General features: G+C 37.5%; 1 protein-coding gene across 3 annotated transcripts in view; it reads right to left on the bottom strand.

Annotated features, from left to right (window-relative positions):
- The window catches only part of RSU1 (Ras suppressor protein 1), a 132,933-nt gene that overhangs the window by 103,340 nt on the left and 15,048 nt on the right, over positions 1-14,545 (bottom strand). The gene's annotated exons all lie outside the window — the stretch shown is intronic.

Genomic DNA, 14,545 nt, shown 5'->3' with positions numbered 1-14,545 from the left:
GGGTCGGATGATACATAGTCATATATGTACAAAGAGTACAGGTAGGGGCTAAGCACGCAGCCCTGTGGCGAGCCGGTGCAAAAGTTCACTTTCTTCTATCATGGAATTCAAGACAACACATTAAGTTCTCCAATGATCACCTGCCCATATGTTGACCAAACAGATTTTATTTCAAGAAATATATACAACCCGGGCACTACTTCAGGTTTTTAAAATAAAAAATGTTAAAGTTAAGTAGCAAAACAGTATATATAAATTAAATTGGTCTAGTGCAGGGCTAGGCAACCTTGGCTCTTTTATGACTCGTGGACTTCAACTCCCAGAATTCCTGAGCCAGAATGACTCAGCTTGGAAACCGTTCCCTTTCCCCTCAGTGTGGCTGGCGCAGGAATTCTGGGAATTGAAGTCCGCGAGTCATAAAAGAGCCAAGTTTGCCTGGTCTAGTGGTTAGGACACCATGCTAAAAGTGGGAGTCCATGAGTTCTAGTCTCATCTTAGTCATGAAAGCCAGATGGATGACCTTGGGCCAATCCCTCTCTCAACCGAACTCACTTCACAGAATTGTTGTGGGAAAATAGGAAAATAGGAGAAGGAAGGCGTGCTGGTTTATTTGTAAAAAATAATAAATGTGGAATATAAATAAATAAATGTAATAAAAATTGAGAAGACAGCAACAGAGAGAAAGTGCCACCACTACAAAGAATCTAAAGAAACTGTGGGCCACATGGCTAGCTGCTGCAGGAAGATTACAACTGACTATAAACAATGGCATTACAAAGTAGCAACAATGGTGCATTGGATGATCTGCAAAAAAATATCATTTGCCTGAAAGCAAGAACTGGTGGCGGAACCACAAAATAGAAAAAATAATAAAAAAATAAAGCTAAAGTGATACTTTAGTATTCAAACTGACAGACATCTGCCATATGAGATCCCAACTTAATAATTGTCAATATGAAAGACAAAAAAATTTAGACAGTGGATGTGGCAGTACCTGGAGGCAGCAGAATAGAATAGAAAGAAGATTATAAAATACAAAGACCTGCCAATAGAAATAGAACCACTGTGGCAAAGAAAGCAAAAGTAATACTAATAGTAATATCTTCAGTGAAATCTCAAAGCAACTGGAACATCACTTGAATACCAAAAGCTTGACAAATTCATCATTAGTCAATTGCAAACAGCAGCTTTACTTGAAACAGCTTACATCCTGCAACAATACCTCTAACATTATCAAACATCAACATCTGCTATTCTAGGTTCTTGGAAAAAACTTGACAGGTAGATAAAAATGCCAAATGAACATCTCTCTGTGTGATGATCTATAAATTGTATATGTATACATTTTAAACAGTTTTATTCCCTTGCCAATATTTGTATTATTTTTAGTCCAAATCAACTTAGGTTCTGGGAAACCATGTTTTAGATTCTGTTTAGATTCCTCAAGAATGCTACATCAAGTATTTTAAAATTAACATACTGATTCTCTTGAACTGAAAGTAAAAAGAGGAAGCTAATTTATTTCAAGTTTATCTATATTAGTTAATAAGAAAAAGGAATTGCCCAAATTTCAGGTTTTGGCCAGGTACTTTCCCATCACATGATTGGTAAACCTAGAAATGCCAAGAACCGAATGTAGAATATTCTACATATATGTGAGTTATGATCTTTTCATTAACATAAATGCAGATGATCAGATCCAACAAATCAGAAAATAGAGATTAAGCCCAGTTATCCATTGTTGTGGATATCATACTAAAATACATAAAGGCTTACCATATAAAAATGGCAAAAAAATAGTATTTTTGAAAAAGGATTACTGCTTAAAATTGTAACTGATCTTTCACAATTAAGAGGCCACCTTTGTTTGTTTATTGAAGAATGTTTACAGATTGCCTTTTTTGGATAGAACATGATTTATAGAGCTAAGGGGAAAAAACTGGAAACAAAGTATATGAAAAGTACATTATTAGACCACCACCTAAGGAGCAAAACATACACTAAAATGAAAATTAAAATATTTATAAGCAGTTGAAAATATGTGATTTAAAAACAGGCAATAGATCTAAAGCCAGTTTTGCCAAAAATTTTCTTTCACATCTCTTCAAAATGGTGTCCAAATAAGTATGTATGGATACATTAAAAAGTCCCAGTTCTATTTCTTTCACCTACAGCTTATTCCTTGTTGCATATCTGTATATGTAAAATGAGAAATTATATTGATGCAAAATCAATCACTAGAAAGTTGCAAAATTAATTATATAACTTACACTATCTGAAGATGGTACAGAAACAATTTGACAATTTTTCTCCATCTGTGGCTTCAAAGAGATACTGTGAAAGTACAAAGGTTCACCTTTTTCCTCACAAATATTCTGTAAAAAATGCTCTTACTCACAAGTTCTCTAAATTTTCAAGTCAAAGTGTAAAAATATATCTCAGCAGTGACCTCCACTGGATAAATTATGCAATGCTTAATTTTTTTTACATTGCAATCAGAACTTATAAAAAATAAAGAATTGCCTTCTAAAAACGTATTTATTAACCACGTTTCACTGTTAATCTTGATATATTTATAGATTGGATATATTGTTTTAATAATATCAAACTATCTCAAATACCTAATTAAGTTATTTCTACATAAGCAATATATATTCCATTTGTAGTTATATTACATTTACCAGTGACAAATAGTGCAAAGCAAATAGTTATTTTGCCCCCTACAGATCTTTTTATTTAATCCTCTTTTTATTACTGCTTTTTCGCAAATTGGTATTCTATGTCTAATTTATCAGTACATACATTTATTAGTACATGCAATTAGTAAATGTAAATTAGGAAAAGGTGTGTTATCAAGCATAACATATAAATGCAAAATGCAAAAATTATCAATTTCTAATTAGTTAAACCAAGAGTATATTGTTACTGAGATACAGGTAGCCACTTATTCAGCAACAAGTTATCATGGCACTGAACAAGGGGGACTTAATGACAGGTCCTCAGATTTATGGCCGTTGCAGCATCCCACAGTCATGTGACTGCCATTTGTGCCTTCAGGGCCAGCTTCTAACAAGTATGTTAATGGGAAACTGGCAGGAGTTTGCAAATAATGATCACCTGACTGAAGGATGCTGTTAACATACGGGATTCGCCCAACAATAGCAACTGGAACGGCCGTCAGAAGTTGGTACAGTCACACATCATCACACACTGTGACTATGCCACTTAGCAACCAAATTCCCAGTTTCAACTACTGTCAGTAAGTGAGAGCTACTTAATAGCAAATAGGAAATAGCCACGAAAGAGGCTTTTTTCAGTTAAAAGCATTTAAATAATAAATGCAAAAAGTTTCTGGCATTAAATAATACAGAGGAAAAAGAATTCTGGATCAACAGAACACTTACTATAGCTAAGAGAGAATATTATTAATTTTGCTTGTAGTTAGACTTTCTGAGAATCTTAGAACCACATCTCAAGTTCATCAATTTGGGGAAGGTTATATTATTTCATTCCTATAGCATGATGTGATTTGGGGTTAGTTTTATAGCATGGACCAATGTTTACAGTATTACTGTAAGTTACAGTCTTCCTAATAACTAAAGTTCATTAAATATCTCATACTCTGTTAAACTATGTTGTTATTGGGGGGGGGGTTGTATAAACTTTGCAATGTTTATTTTATTGCACCACAGATGCATAGAATCACTTTTCTAAGTTCTTCTATCAATGAAGAGTTAGGAACTTCTAGTCTAGCCTCCTATCTGGCAGATCTTATTATATCTTGGACAATCTTTTCTTGAAAAACTCCAGGGATGAAGCATCTACAATCCTGGGAAGCAAGCTGTGCCAATGATTAATAGTTCTTACTATCAGGAAATTTTTCCTTAGTTCCAGGTTGCTTCTTGTCCTATCGTCAAGTACTTTGGAAAATAAGTCATATCTTATTTGTACAGCCCCTCAAGTACTGTAAAACTCCCATCATATCACCCCAGTCCTTGGCTAGATATATGTAGTTCCCTTAACCACTCATTGTACAGTTTAGCCTCCAGCCTCTTTATCATCTCTGCATTCTTTCTAGGATAACAGCATCTTTTTTTATTATGGTGACCAGAACTGGATGCAGTATTCCAAGTGTAGTTTAATGATATTAACACTTCACATGATCTTGATACTATTTCTCTGTTGAGGAAGCCTAGGACAACATTGGTTTCTTTGGCAGTTGTAGCACATGCTGGCTCATATCTAAGAGGTTGTCTACTAGGAAACCTAGATTTCTCTCTGTTACTGCTGTGGAGCTAAATATCACCTATTATATACATGTGTATTTTCTTGCCTAAATGTAAGATATTACTTTTTGCACCAATAAGTTGTGTTTTGTTGGATAGGGCCCAGTGTTTAAGGCTGTCAAAATCCTTTTGTATCTTAAGTCTATCTTCTAAAGTGTTAGCACTTATCCCCAGCTTGGCATCACCTGAAAATTTTATGTTCCATTTCTATCCCCTCATTTAGATCATTTATGAAGATGTTGAAGAGCAATGGGCCCAAGACAGAATCTTGAGGTACCCCATTGTGTGCTTCCCTTCATGTAGATTTAGTTCCATTGAGGATTACACAATGAATGTGGTTGGTCACCCAACTGCTGATCCATCTCCCGGCAGTACACTCTATCCCACAAGAAGTAGACTAGTATTTTGTCAAATACTTTAGTGAAGACTAAGTACATTATGTCCACATTTCCCTGGTCCACTAATTTAGTCTCTTTATCAAAGAAGGCAATAATGTTTGTCTGGCATGACCTTTCTTAACAAAAGCCATGCTGGCTTTTAGCAATTGCATTGTTGATTTCTAGGTACCCACAAATCCACTGTTTATTTATTCCAGGATTTTTCTGGCTAGTGATGTCAAGCTGATTAGTCTGTAGTTTCCTGGATCCACCTTCTTTCTCTTTTTGAAAATTGGAACTACATCAGCTCTTTTCCAATCCTCTGGCAGTTCTTCCCGTGCTCCAGGAGCTTTGAAAGACTTTGTTCAGTGGTTCTGAGATCATGTCTGCCAACTCCTTCATGTAATCTGGAATGTAATCTATCTGGTCCTGGTGGTTTGAACTCTAGAAGAGTGGACATATTTTACCAATTTTGCCTATTTTCTGTGTTCCTGCTACTGCAGTATTGATTTTCATACAGTGGACTATTTTTTCCTTTTATGTGAATACAGATGCAAAGAAAGAATTGAGCAGTTCTGCTTTCTTCCTGCTCCCCATCATCTTCTTGCCATCTTCACCCATTAGTGGATCCATCATTTCTGAGTAAACCAAATTAGCTAGATTCATTTTGCAGTCCTCCCCAAAGAATGATCCTAACAAGCTTCAAGTGACTTTTCCTGTTTGGTATGTAGTCCCTCTACCTGCCCCAACTTTTCCAAAGTTCAAAGGTTCCCTTCTTCATATTCTACAAGATTCTCTCTCATGATGCCCGCCTATCATCTGTTGTTAGAGGGAGACAAGGAAAGGTGTTTGTGAGTCTTTGTTCTAATTGCCAAAAGGCTACAGGAACTTTCTTTGTGCTTGAAGTTTAAAACTTTACTCAGATTTATTTTGCAGCTTGTCTCAAGAAATTCAACCAAGAAATAGTGAACTTTACACGTACTTGGATATCATCAGCACACAGCCATAAATCATCAACACACTGAATCACCACTGCCTCTCAGGTCTGTAGCCAAAGTATCTCCAGGATTCTCCCCTCAAAAAAACAAAACCAAACCTCCTCTACAACCTAGCAGAAAGTAGAGAAGAGATAAGAAAAGAGATAGTTATAGTAATGTCATTAACAGCTGTTACTCCAGCAGCCCATAATCTTAACTTTTACTCAAAAATTGCAATCCTTTTTGCTTCTTGTCCAAGAGGGTGCTGCTTAGAGAAGGGTGTTTTTGCCTCTTCTACAGGTGGGATGATTCAATCTTTTAATTCAACTTTCTGGAACTGCATTCATGCTCTGCCGCAGCACCAAAAAAAATCCTAACCCAACACTCCATTCTCATTCTTTTAGCCCCACTGCTCCAACACAGAACCATTTTCATTGCTAAAACTGCTAATAAAAAAATTCTCCCTCACTTTCATTTTAACCATGGGCTTATAGAAGGGAGACAGGAATTGTTTTGTCCCCCTTCCCCATACAACCCGTCTCAACACCGTTTAACATTTCCTTCCATGCCTAGGGCACCTTGGTACTTTCATTCCATGAGACAATAGGAAAAAGGGAGCTTGAACTGGGAGTTCAATTTTTTATTCAATACAAGAAGATTCTCACTCACTCCTCCAAAGCCAAATTCCCCCCTGCTTTCTGGATACTTCCAGTCTTTGCTCAGATGAGTCCAGGGGTGGCTCAGAATTAGAAGAAGGACACATTCACTTGACAAGCCTCCCTAGCCAAAGACTTTGAGGCATAGACTGTTGGCTTATGCATACTCCTATAGAACACAGGTATATCTAATTTTGACAGGTTTATGGATAGAAATGTAAAAAAACATGCTAAAATAAATAAAACAGTGAAGTAGTAGCACAACTTGAATGCAAGAAGCATTGACTTACTGTAGTGATAAAGCTTGCTGATTTTTGTCAGGCTGCAAATACTAACTGTAGAAAACACTGGGCACCTGCTTACCTTTCATGAATAATTTACCACCATAGAAAATGGACATATTTACTATAAACAGTGGAACAACAAAGAAAGCATGCTCATTTATAAGCCAGAAAACTAGTATGAGATGCTAATATGACCTTAGTGAAGCACATCAAATGTCACTGACATTGTTTTCCCTAGTCATTTTGATAACAATCTGCTCAGACAATTAATTGTATCTTTTTAAGGGATTAGGTCAAGAATGCCAAATGTGACAAATAAGAAAACTGAAATCCAGTCTTTTATTAATAGTGAGACACACTATTTATTTTTATTTACTGTTTAGCTGGATTGCAGTCTATCTTGCAACATTTTTTTCCATGTGTCTTACAAGAAGTTTCAAAAGTATGATTTAGAATAAAATATATTTAAACACTTAATAGTACAACTAACAGATGACAGAGAAGCCATCACAAAAATCTTAAATTTAGGGGGAAATTTATTTTTTGCCTGAAATGAAGATTTTGTCATCTAGGTGAATGATTTATATTTCCAGCCTTTTAGTGAGCTCACCAGCTTGATGATCCTTATAGAGTGAAAACACAGAATATCTAATTAATTCACTGACACAATTGAATAAATTATAGTAGAGGAATGGGAAACTCACAGACAGCACATGGCCTCAGAATTTCATCTGTGGTTCTCCCACATCTAGGGGCTATGATGAACCTGCTGAAAGGCAGTAGCAATTTTTTTTAGCAGAAATGTGAAGAGTTTCTTGGGTGCACCCCATGCTTATTCCATCCTTAACATCTCTTTATCATGTGAAAACAATTGTTTTCATATCCATTATTCCCAGAGAACTCCCCTTGAGAATAGTGGAGGATTGCACATCCTGCTATAATCTTTGCTATCCAATTAATCTCTGATAATGTTTTCTACATCAACAATGTGACAACAGAAAGAAAGAAGACATTCCTTCCATTCAAGTATTGCCTTGTTTTGGGAAGTAAAATAAAAAATAAAAAAAATCACAAACCATTATGTAATCATAAACGTTTTTGCATACCTTTTTGTAAGTCAGATCAAAATATACCTATCTCTGGCTTCTGGATGGCAAGGCGACGCCGGAGGCAGCCATTTCTTGGCTGTCAGCCTCGCGGCTCCGTAGAGCCGCTGAAAACAGCACCAATCAGCTGTTTGGCGGCTCAGAAGCCCCCACCTCGGGAGAAGAGGAGGGGGTGAGCGTCCAGGTAGGGGTAGAGCTCTCCGGGGCCGCCAGAACTTAGAGTTTTGGTGGCGGAAGGATTGAGCCCCCCCGAAGCCTGGGCATGCTCCGGACTGCGAGGCGTCTCTGCTCCGGGTTTTTTGGAGCAGAACAGGGCGTTCGCAACCATCCCTGCTAGCAAGGAAGAGCTTTTGAGAACGAGGACGCAGGCAGAGCGATGCAGGAGATTTTGGTGAAGATGATGTTTTGATCTTTAACTCAATGGACTTTGCTGAATTTGCAAGTGAAAGTGCGTAGTTAACAATAGAGGGTGAAAATGGCGGCTATATCTTCTAAAGTTCCTGCCCTGAGGCAGCAGTCTTCGGTGAAAACTTCATTGTCCTCTGCATCTGAATCTGTATCAGCTTTTACAGTAAAAGATTTGCAGAGTTTGCTGCAAGAGACTATGGAAAAGCAAATGCAACAATTTGTTGAGATAATGGAGAAAAAGTTGGAGGAGAAGTTTACAGAGAAATTAGCAGAAATGAGAGCAGACATCACATCTGTAATGTCAAATATGGCTAAAAGCATTGAGATTTTGGATGAAAGAGTGGAAGATCTTGTTCAAAATATTAGAATGGAAGCCAAAATGACAGAAACTGAAAATGTGATAGAGAAAATGGATTATGATTTGATTTCGACACAGTATTCTCAGATGGAGTTTGCTTTGAGAATCAGAGGCCTAAAAGAAAATTCTAAGGAAAATTTGACGAAAATGGTCTCTGAGGTTTTGGAAGGGGTGTTGGAGCGACCAGCAGATGAAATAATGGAAGATATAGATAAAATCTTCCGTGTTAATTCGTGGATTGCAAGACAAAGGAAATTACCCAGAGATGTGGTGGTTTATTTTACAAAGAGAAAGATTAGAAATGAAGTTATCCAGGCCTCCTATAATATTGATTTTGTAATGGATGAGCAAAAAGTTTTGATTTTAAAAGAGATTCCTGCAAGAATTTTAAGAAAAAGGAAGGAATTTGCTTTTTTGACACAAGAATTGAGACGACGTGATATTAAGTTTAGATGGCAAATACCAGAGGGTATGGCGGTGACCTATGAAGGTACAAGACATTGTTTTACCACGGTGATTCAGGCACGTGACTTTTACAATAATGTTTTAAAAGCAGTCCCTATACCGTCTTTGGAGTCTACAAAGAAAAAAGGTGACAGAGAGCCTCAACGTTCCAGAGAGAACCCACAAGATGTTGAAGGGTTAACGCAGACAGATGTGAAAGCTACAGGAGTGGGTCAAATTTTATCACCACGGGAGAAGGCCAGAAATTGGAAGAGGTGTGCTGCTTCTGGAAGAATGAAGTAAACCTGAGGATTTAGTTGCATAATTGCAAGAGATAATAATGTAATAAGGATGCTAGAAGGAATAAGTATTTGGAGATTCATTTTTCACCCTTATAAAATAATTATATAATATTTTGTGTTGCTTTAGTTTTAAGATGATTATGAAAATTTAATTGGGAAGACTTGTAGTAGTGTTTATTGATATTCTGTAGGTTATGCTTTGTTATTTGGATGGAAAGTTTTAAGCCTGGAAGGTAATCTATGGTATTTTAAGTTGTATAATACATTAGGAGAAGGAAAGGTTGTATAAACTTGGTTTTAGTATGTTAAAGTTTAGTTGGATAGAAGAATAGTTTTATAAAACTGATATAAATTGTTTTATGTGTGATTGAAATTAATTTGTGATACTTTTATGGGCAATATTGGAGTAGGTAATAGAATATAAGAATGATGTGATTATATAAAAAAAATTAAGTTTGGAAGTAATCTATGGTATTTTAATTTGTATAATATATCAGGATAATATGAATTTAAAGCTTAGTTGGGAAGAAGAACAGCTTTAGACAATTGTTATAAATTGTTTTATTTGTGATTGTTTTTATTGGGTAGATTGAAAAGTATTATCTTGTTTTTGAATAATTATTGATATGATGTATATATATATGTATGTTTGGAGTTTATCTATATGAGTTAAAGTTCGATAGTCTATATAGTTCAGGATTGTTTGCGTAAGCTAGATTACGATTGTTTGTATTTTTATACCCTGTATTCTGCTTTGGGAAGTGGGGGGGAGGGGAAAGGGAGGGTGGGGTTGGGGAGGGTTGGGGAGGGAGGGAGGGAAGGGGGGCTGGGGGGGTTCTCTTTTTCTTTTTTTGTTGTTTGTTAAAGATAAAATGTATTCTAAAACTTTTTAATAAAAAAAATATACCTATCTCTAAAGCCCATGTGTTTATGTAAACTGCTTGCTATGAAAGCAATGATGAACAAGTGGTCCCTTGTATATAGTATACACAAATACAGTATGATTGCTTGCAGCAGAGGAGCCTTCATATATAGCATAAAATGGTACATTACTATACACCCATACAAACTGATTTATGTATAATCCTGAACTATCCTCTATCTGTGTATAGAAAGGAAGATGACGCTGGTGGAGATATATGCAAGCTCTCTTGCCAGTGCAGGGCAAAACATATTTTAAGTCTACAACAGACAGAAAACGTCTGAAGAACTCAAACGGATATTGCCCTAATTCAGGGAACCATAAGCTGAGGGAAATGTAAGATTATCCAATCAATCCAATATTGATTTATTATAGCTCATCTCAATAAAAGTAATTTTAACCTTTCTGTAGAGTTGATTTGTCTGCTCTACCTAGTCAGGCTGACAATGAGTGCTTGTATGTACCCTTACACATAAAGGCTTTCCTTCTGCAGACAACAACCCTTGTGTACTTGTGGAAGATTTAATACTATATGGGAAAGATCATGGGAGATGGGGGTAAGAGATGCTGTTTAGGGAATGGTCAGTTAAGAGACAGCATAGCCCACAGCTGCTAGTTGGTGAGCAAGAGCTCAAAAGAACATTACCTAAGTTCTCAGGCTGCAAATATTAATTTGGGACAATTGTACTTTCAGAATTGCATGATGTTGTTACTGTAGTTTTACAATAAACTAAAATTACTTTATCTGGTCATGTTTGCTGTTTGGTCTACACACATCATCTTCAACAGTTTGAATTTTTTTAAAAATAAACATTTTGCACTATATATACACAAACAAATACATTATTATTAAGAAATGTATAGTTAGCACAAAATATATTACATTTAAATAACATACAAAAATAATCTAATAACCACGGAATACTTTCTACATTAAAATAAATTTAAGCTTCAAGTACCAATAAAACAATACTACTAATAGTCTCAAAATTCATTATATATAATTATATGGATACAAATATGAAAATATGTTTAACAAACCATACAATTCAGAAGCTATCACAAGCTATTAAAAAAAATACATACGTACGTACATTCATACCTGAAACGTATCAGACCACTCTGGATCTAATCTCCCAACCTGTTAGTTTACATATGGAAAAGCAGTAAGCTTTAGGTGGAAAGGGTAACCTTCAGCTCCCTTCCCATTTAATAGAGGGAGGAAAGTTTCCATTAGTGCAAAAATTAGTGTTAAAGGATTATAAAACATTAATTGCAAATTAATTGAAAAGATGATTTCTGCAATATATTAAATATTAACTTGCTGTTTCAGTGTTGACAACATTATGGTGGTGCAATTGTTAAAATGCACTTGTTGTTGCGAAGTTGTGTCCGAGCCATCGTGATCCCATGGACAACGTTCCTCCAGGCCTTCCTGTCCTCTACCATCTTCTGGAGTCCATTTAAGCTCACGCCTACTACTTCAGTGACTCCATCCAGCCACCTCATTCTCTGTCGTCTCTTTCTTCTATTGCCCTCAATCTTTCCCAGCATTAGGCTCTTCTCCAGTGAGTCCTTCCTTCTCATTAGGTGGCCAAAGTATTTGAGTTTCAACTTCAGGATCTGGCCTTCTAAAGAGCAGTCAGGGTTGATCTCCTCTAGGATTGACCGGTTTCAATGCTTTGCAGTCCAAGGGACTCACAGGAGTCTTCTCCAGCACCATAGTTCAAAGGCCTCAATTCTTTGGCACTCAGCCTTTCTTATGGTCCAATTTTCACAGCCATACATTGCAATTGGGAAGACCATGGCCTTGACTATACACACTTTTGTTGGCAGGGTGATGTCTCTGCTTTTTAGTGTGCTGTCTAGATTTGCCATGGCTTTCCTCCCCAGGAGCAAGTATCTTTTAATTTCTTGGCTGCAGTCCCCATCTTGGAGCCCAGGAAAATAAAATCTGTCACTACCTCCATTTCTTCCCCATTTATTTGCTAGGAATTGAGAGGGCCGGATGCCATGATCTAAGTTTTGTTAATGTTAAGTTTCAAGCCAACGTTTGCACTCTCCTTCTTCATCCGCAACAAGAGGCTCTTTAGTTCCTCTTCACTTTCTGCCATTAGATTGGTCTCATCTGCATATCTTAGGTTGTTGATATTTCTCCCAGCAATCTTAATTCCAGGTTTTGATTCATCTAGCCCTGCCTTTCTCATGATGTGCTCTGCATATAGGTTAAATAGGCAGGGCAACAGTATACAGCCTTGCCGGACTCCTTTCCCAATTTTGAACCAATCAGTGGTTCCGTGTCCAGTTTTCACTGTTGCTTTTTGACCCGCATATAGGTTTCTCAAGAGACAAAAAAGATGGTCTGGTACTCTCATCCCTTTAAGAACTTGCCACAGTTTGTTGTGATCCACACAATCAAATGCTTTAGCATAGTCAATGAAGCAGAAGTAGATGTTTTTCTGGAACTCTCTAGCTTTCTCCATGATCCAGCATAGGTTGGCAATTTGATCTCTAGTTCCTCTGCCTCTTTGAAATCCTGCCTGTACTTCTGGTAGTTCTCAATCCACATACTACTGGAGACTAGCTTGTAGGATTTTAAGCATAACTTTACTAGCAAGTGAAATGAGTGCAACAGTGCGATAGTTTGAACATTCTTTGGCACTGCCTTTCTTTGGAATTGGAATGTAAACTGATCTTTTCCAATCCTGTGGCCACTGTTGAGTTTTCCAAATTTGCTGGCAAATTGAGTGTAGCACTTTTACTGCATCGTCTTTTAAGATTTTGAAAAGCTCAGCTGGAATACTGTCACCTCCACTAGCTTTGTTGTTACTCAGCTTTCCTAAGGCCCACTTCACTTCACATTCTAGGATGTGTGGCTCGAGATCAGTGACCACCTCATCGTGATTAACAAGGAAGTTAAGCTCGTTCTTGTATAGTTCTTCTGTGTAATTTTCCCACCTCTTCTTAATATCTTCTGCCTCTGTTAGGTCCCTGCCGTTTTGGTCCTTTATCATGCCCATTTTTCCATGAAATGTTCCCTTCATCTCTCCAATTTCTTTGAAGAGATCTCTGGTCCTCCCTATTCTATTGTTTTCTTCTATTTCTTTTCACTGTTCACTTAAGAAGGCATTCTTATCTCTTCTAGCTATTCTCTGGAATTCTGCATTCAATTGGGTGTATCTTTCTTTTTCTCCCTTGCCTTTCACTTCCCTCCTTTCCTCAGCCATTTACAAAGCTTCCTCAGACAGCCATTTTGCTTTCTTGCATTTCTGTTTCTTTGGGATAGTTTTAGTTGCTACCTCTTGTACAATGTTGTGAACCTCCATCCACACTTCTTCAGGCACTGTCTATGAGATCTAATTCCTTAAATCTATTTGTCTCCTCTATTGTATATTCATTAGGGATATGATTTAGTTCATACCTGAGTGGCCTAGTGCTTTTCCCTACTTTCTTCAGTTTAAGCTCCAATTTTGCAACGAGAAGCTCATGGTCTGAGCCACAATCAGCTCCTGGTCTTGTTTTTACTGACTGTATAGAGCTTCTCCATGTTTGGCTGCAGAGCACAGTCAATCTGATTTCTCTGTTGACCATCTGGTGATGTCTGTGTTAGAGCCGTCTCTTGGGTTGTTGAAAAAGAGTGTTTGCCATCATATTCTCTTGACAAAATTCTGTCTGCTTGTGCCCTGCTTCATTTTGTACTCCAAGGCCAAACTTGCCTGTTATTCTGGTTATCTTTTGGCTTACTACTTTAGCATTCCAATCCCCCATGATAAGGACATCATTTTTTGGTGTTAGTTCTATAAGGTGCTTTTGGGCTTCATAGGTAAAGGTAAAGGTTCCTCCGCACATGCGTGCTAGTCATTTCCGACTCTAGGGGCCGGTGCTCATCTCCGTTTCAAAGCCGAAGAGCCAGCGTTTGTCCGAGGACATCTCTGTGGTCATGTGGCCGGCATGACTAGACCCCAAAGGCACACAGAACGCTGTTACCTTCCCACCGTAGTGGTCCCTATTTTTCTACTTGCATTTTTATGTGCTTTCGAACTGCTAGGTTGGCAGAAGCTGGGACGAGTAACAGGTGCTCACTCTGTTACGCGGCACTCGGGATTCGACCCGCCAAACTGCCAACCTTCTGATCGACAAGCTCAGCGTCCTAACCCACTGAGCCACCGTGTCCCTGTAGGGCTTCATAGAACCTCTTTTATCCTCTTCAGCACCAGTGGTTGGGGCATAGACCTGGACTACTGTGGTATTGAATGGTTTGCCTTGGATTCAAACTGAGATCATTCTGTCATTTTGGGGATTGTATCCCAATATTGCTTTTCCTACTCTTTTATTGACTATGAAAACTACTCCATTTCTTCTGAGGGATTCTTGCCCGCAGTAGTATACCTGATGGTCATCTGAATTAAATTCACCCATTCCTGT

This window comes from Vipera berus, assembly GCF_964194415.1.
Source record: "Vipera berus genome assembly, chromosome: Z".
In the NCBI taxonomy this organism is placed as follows: Eukaryota; Metazoa; Chordata; class Lepidosauria; order Squamata; family Viperidae; genus Vipera; species Vipera berus.
Note: the sequence above shows the minus strand (reverse complement) of the source record. Positions and strands in the feature narration are given on the sequence as shown.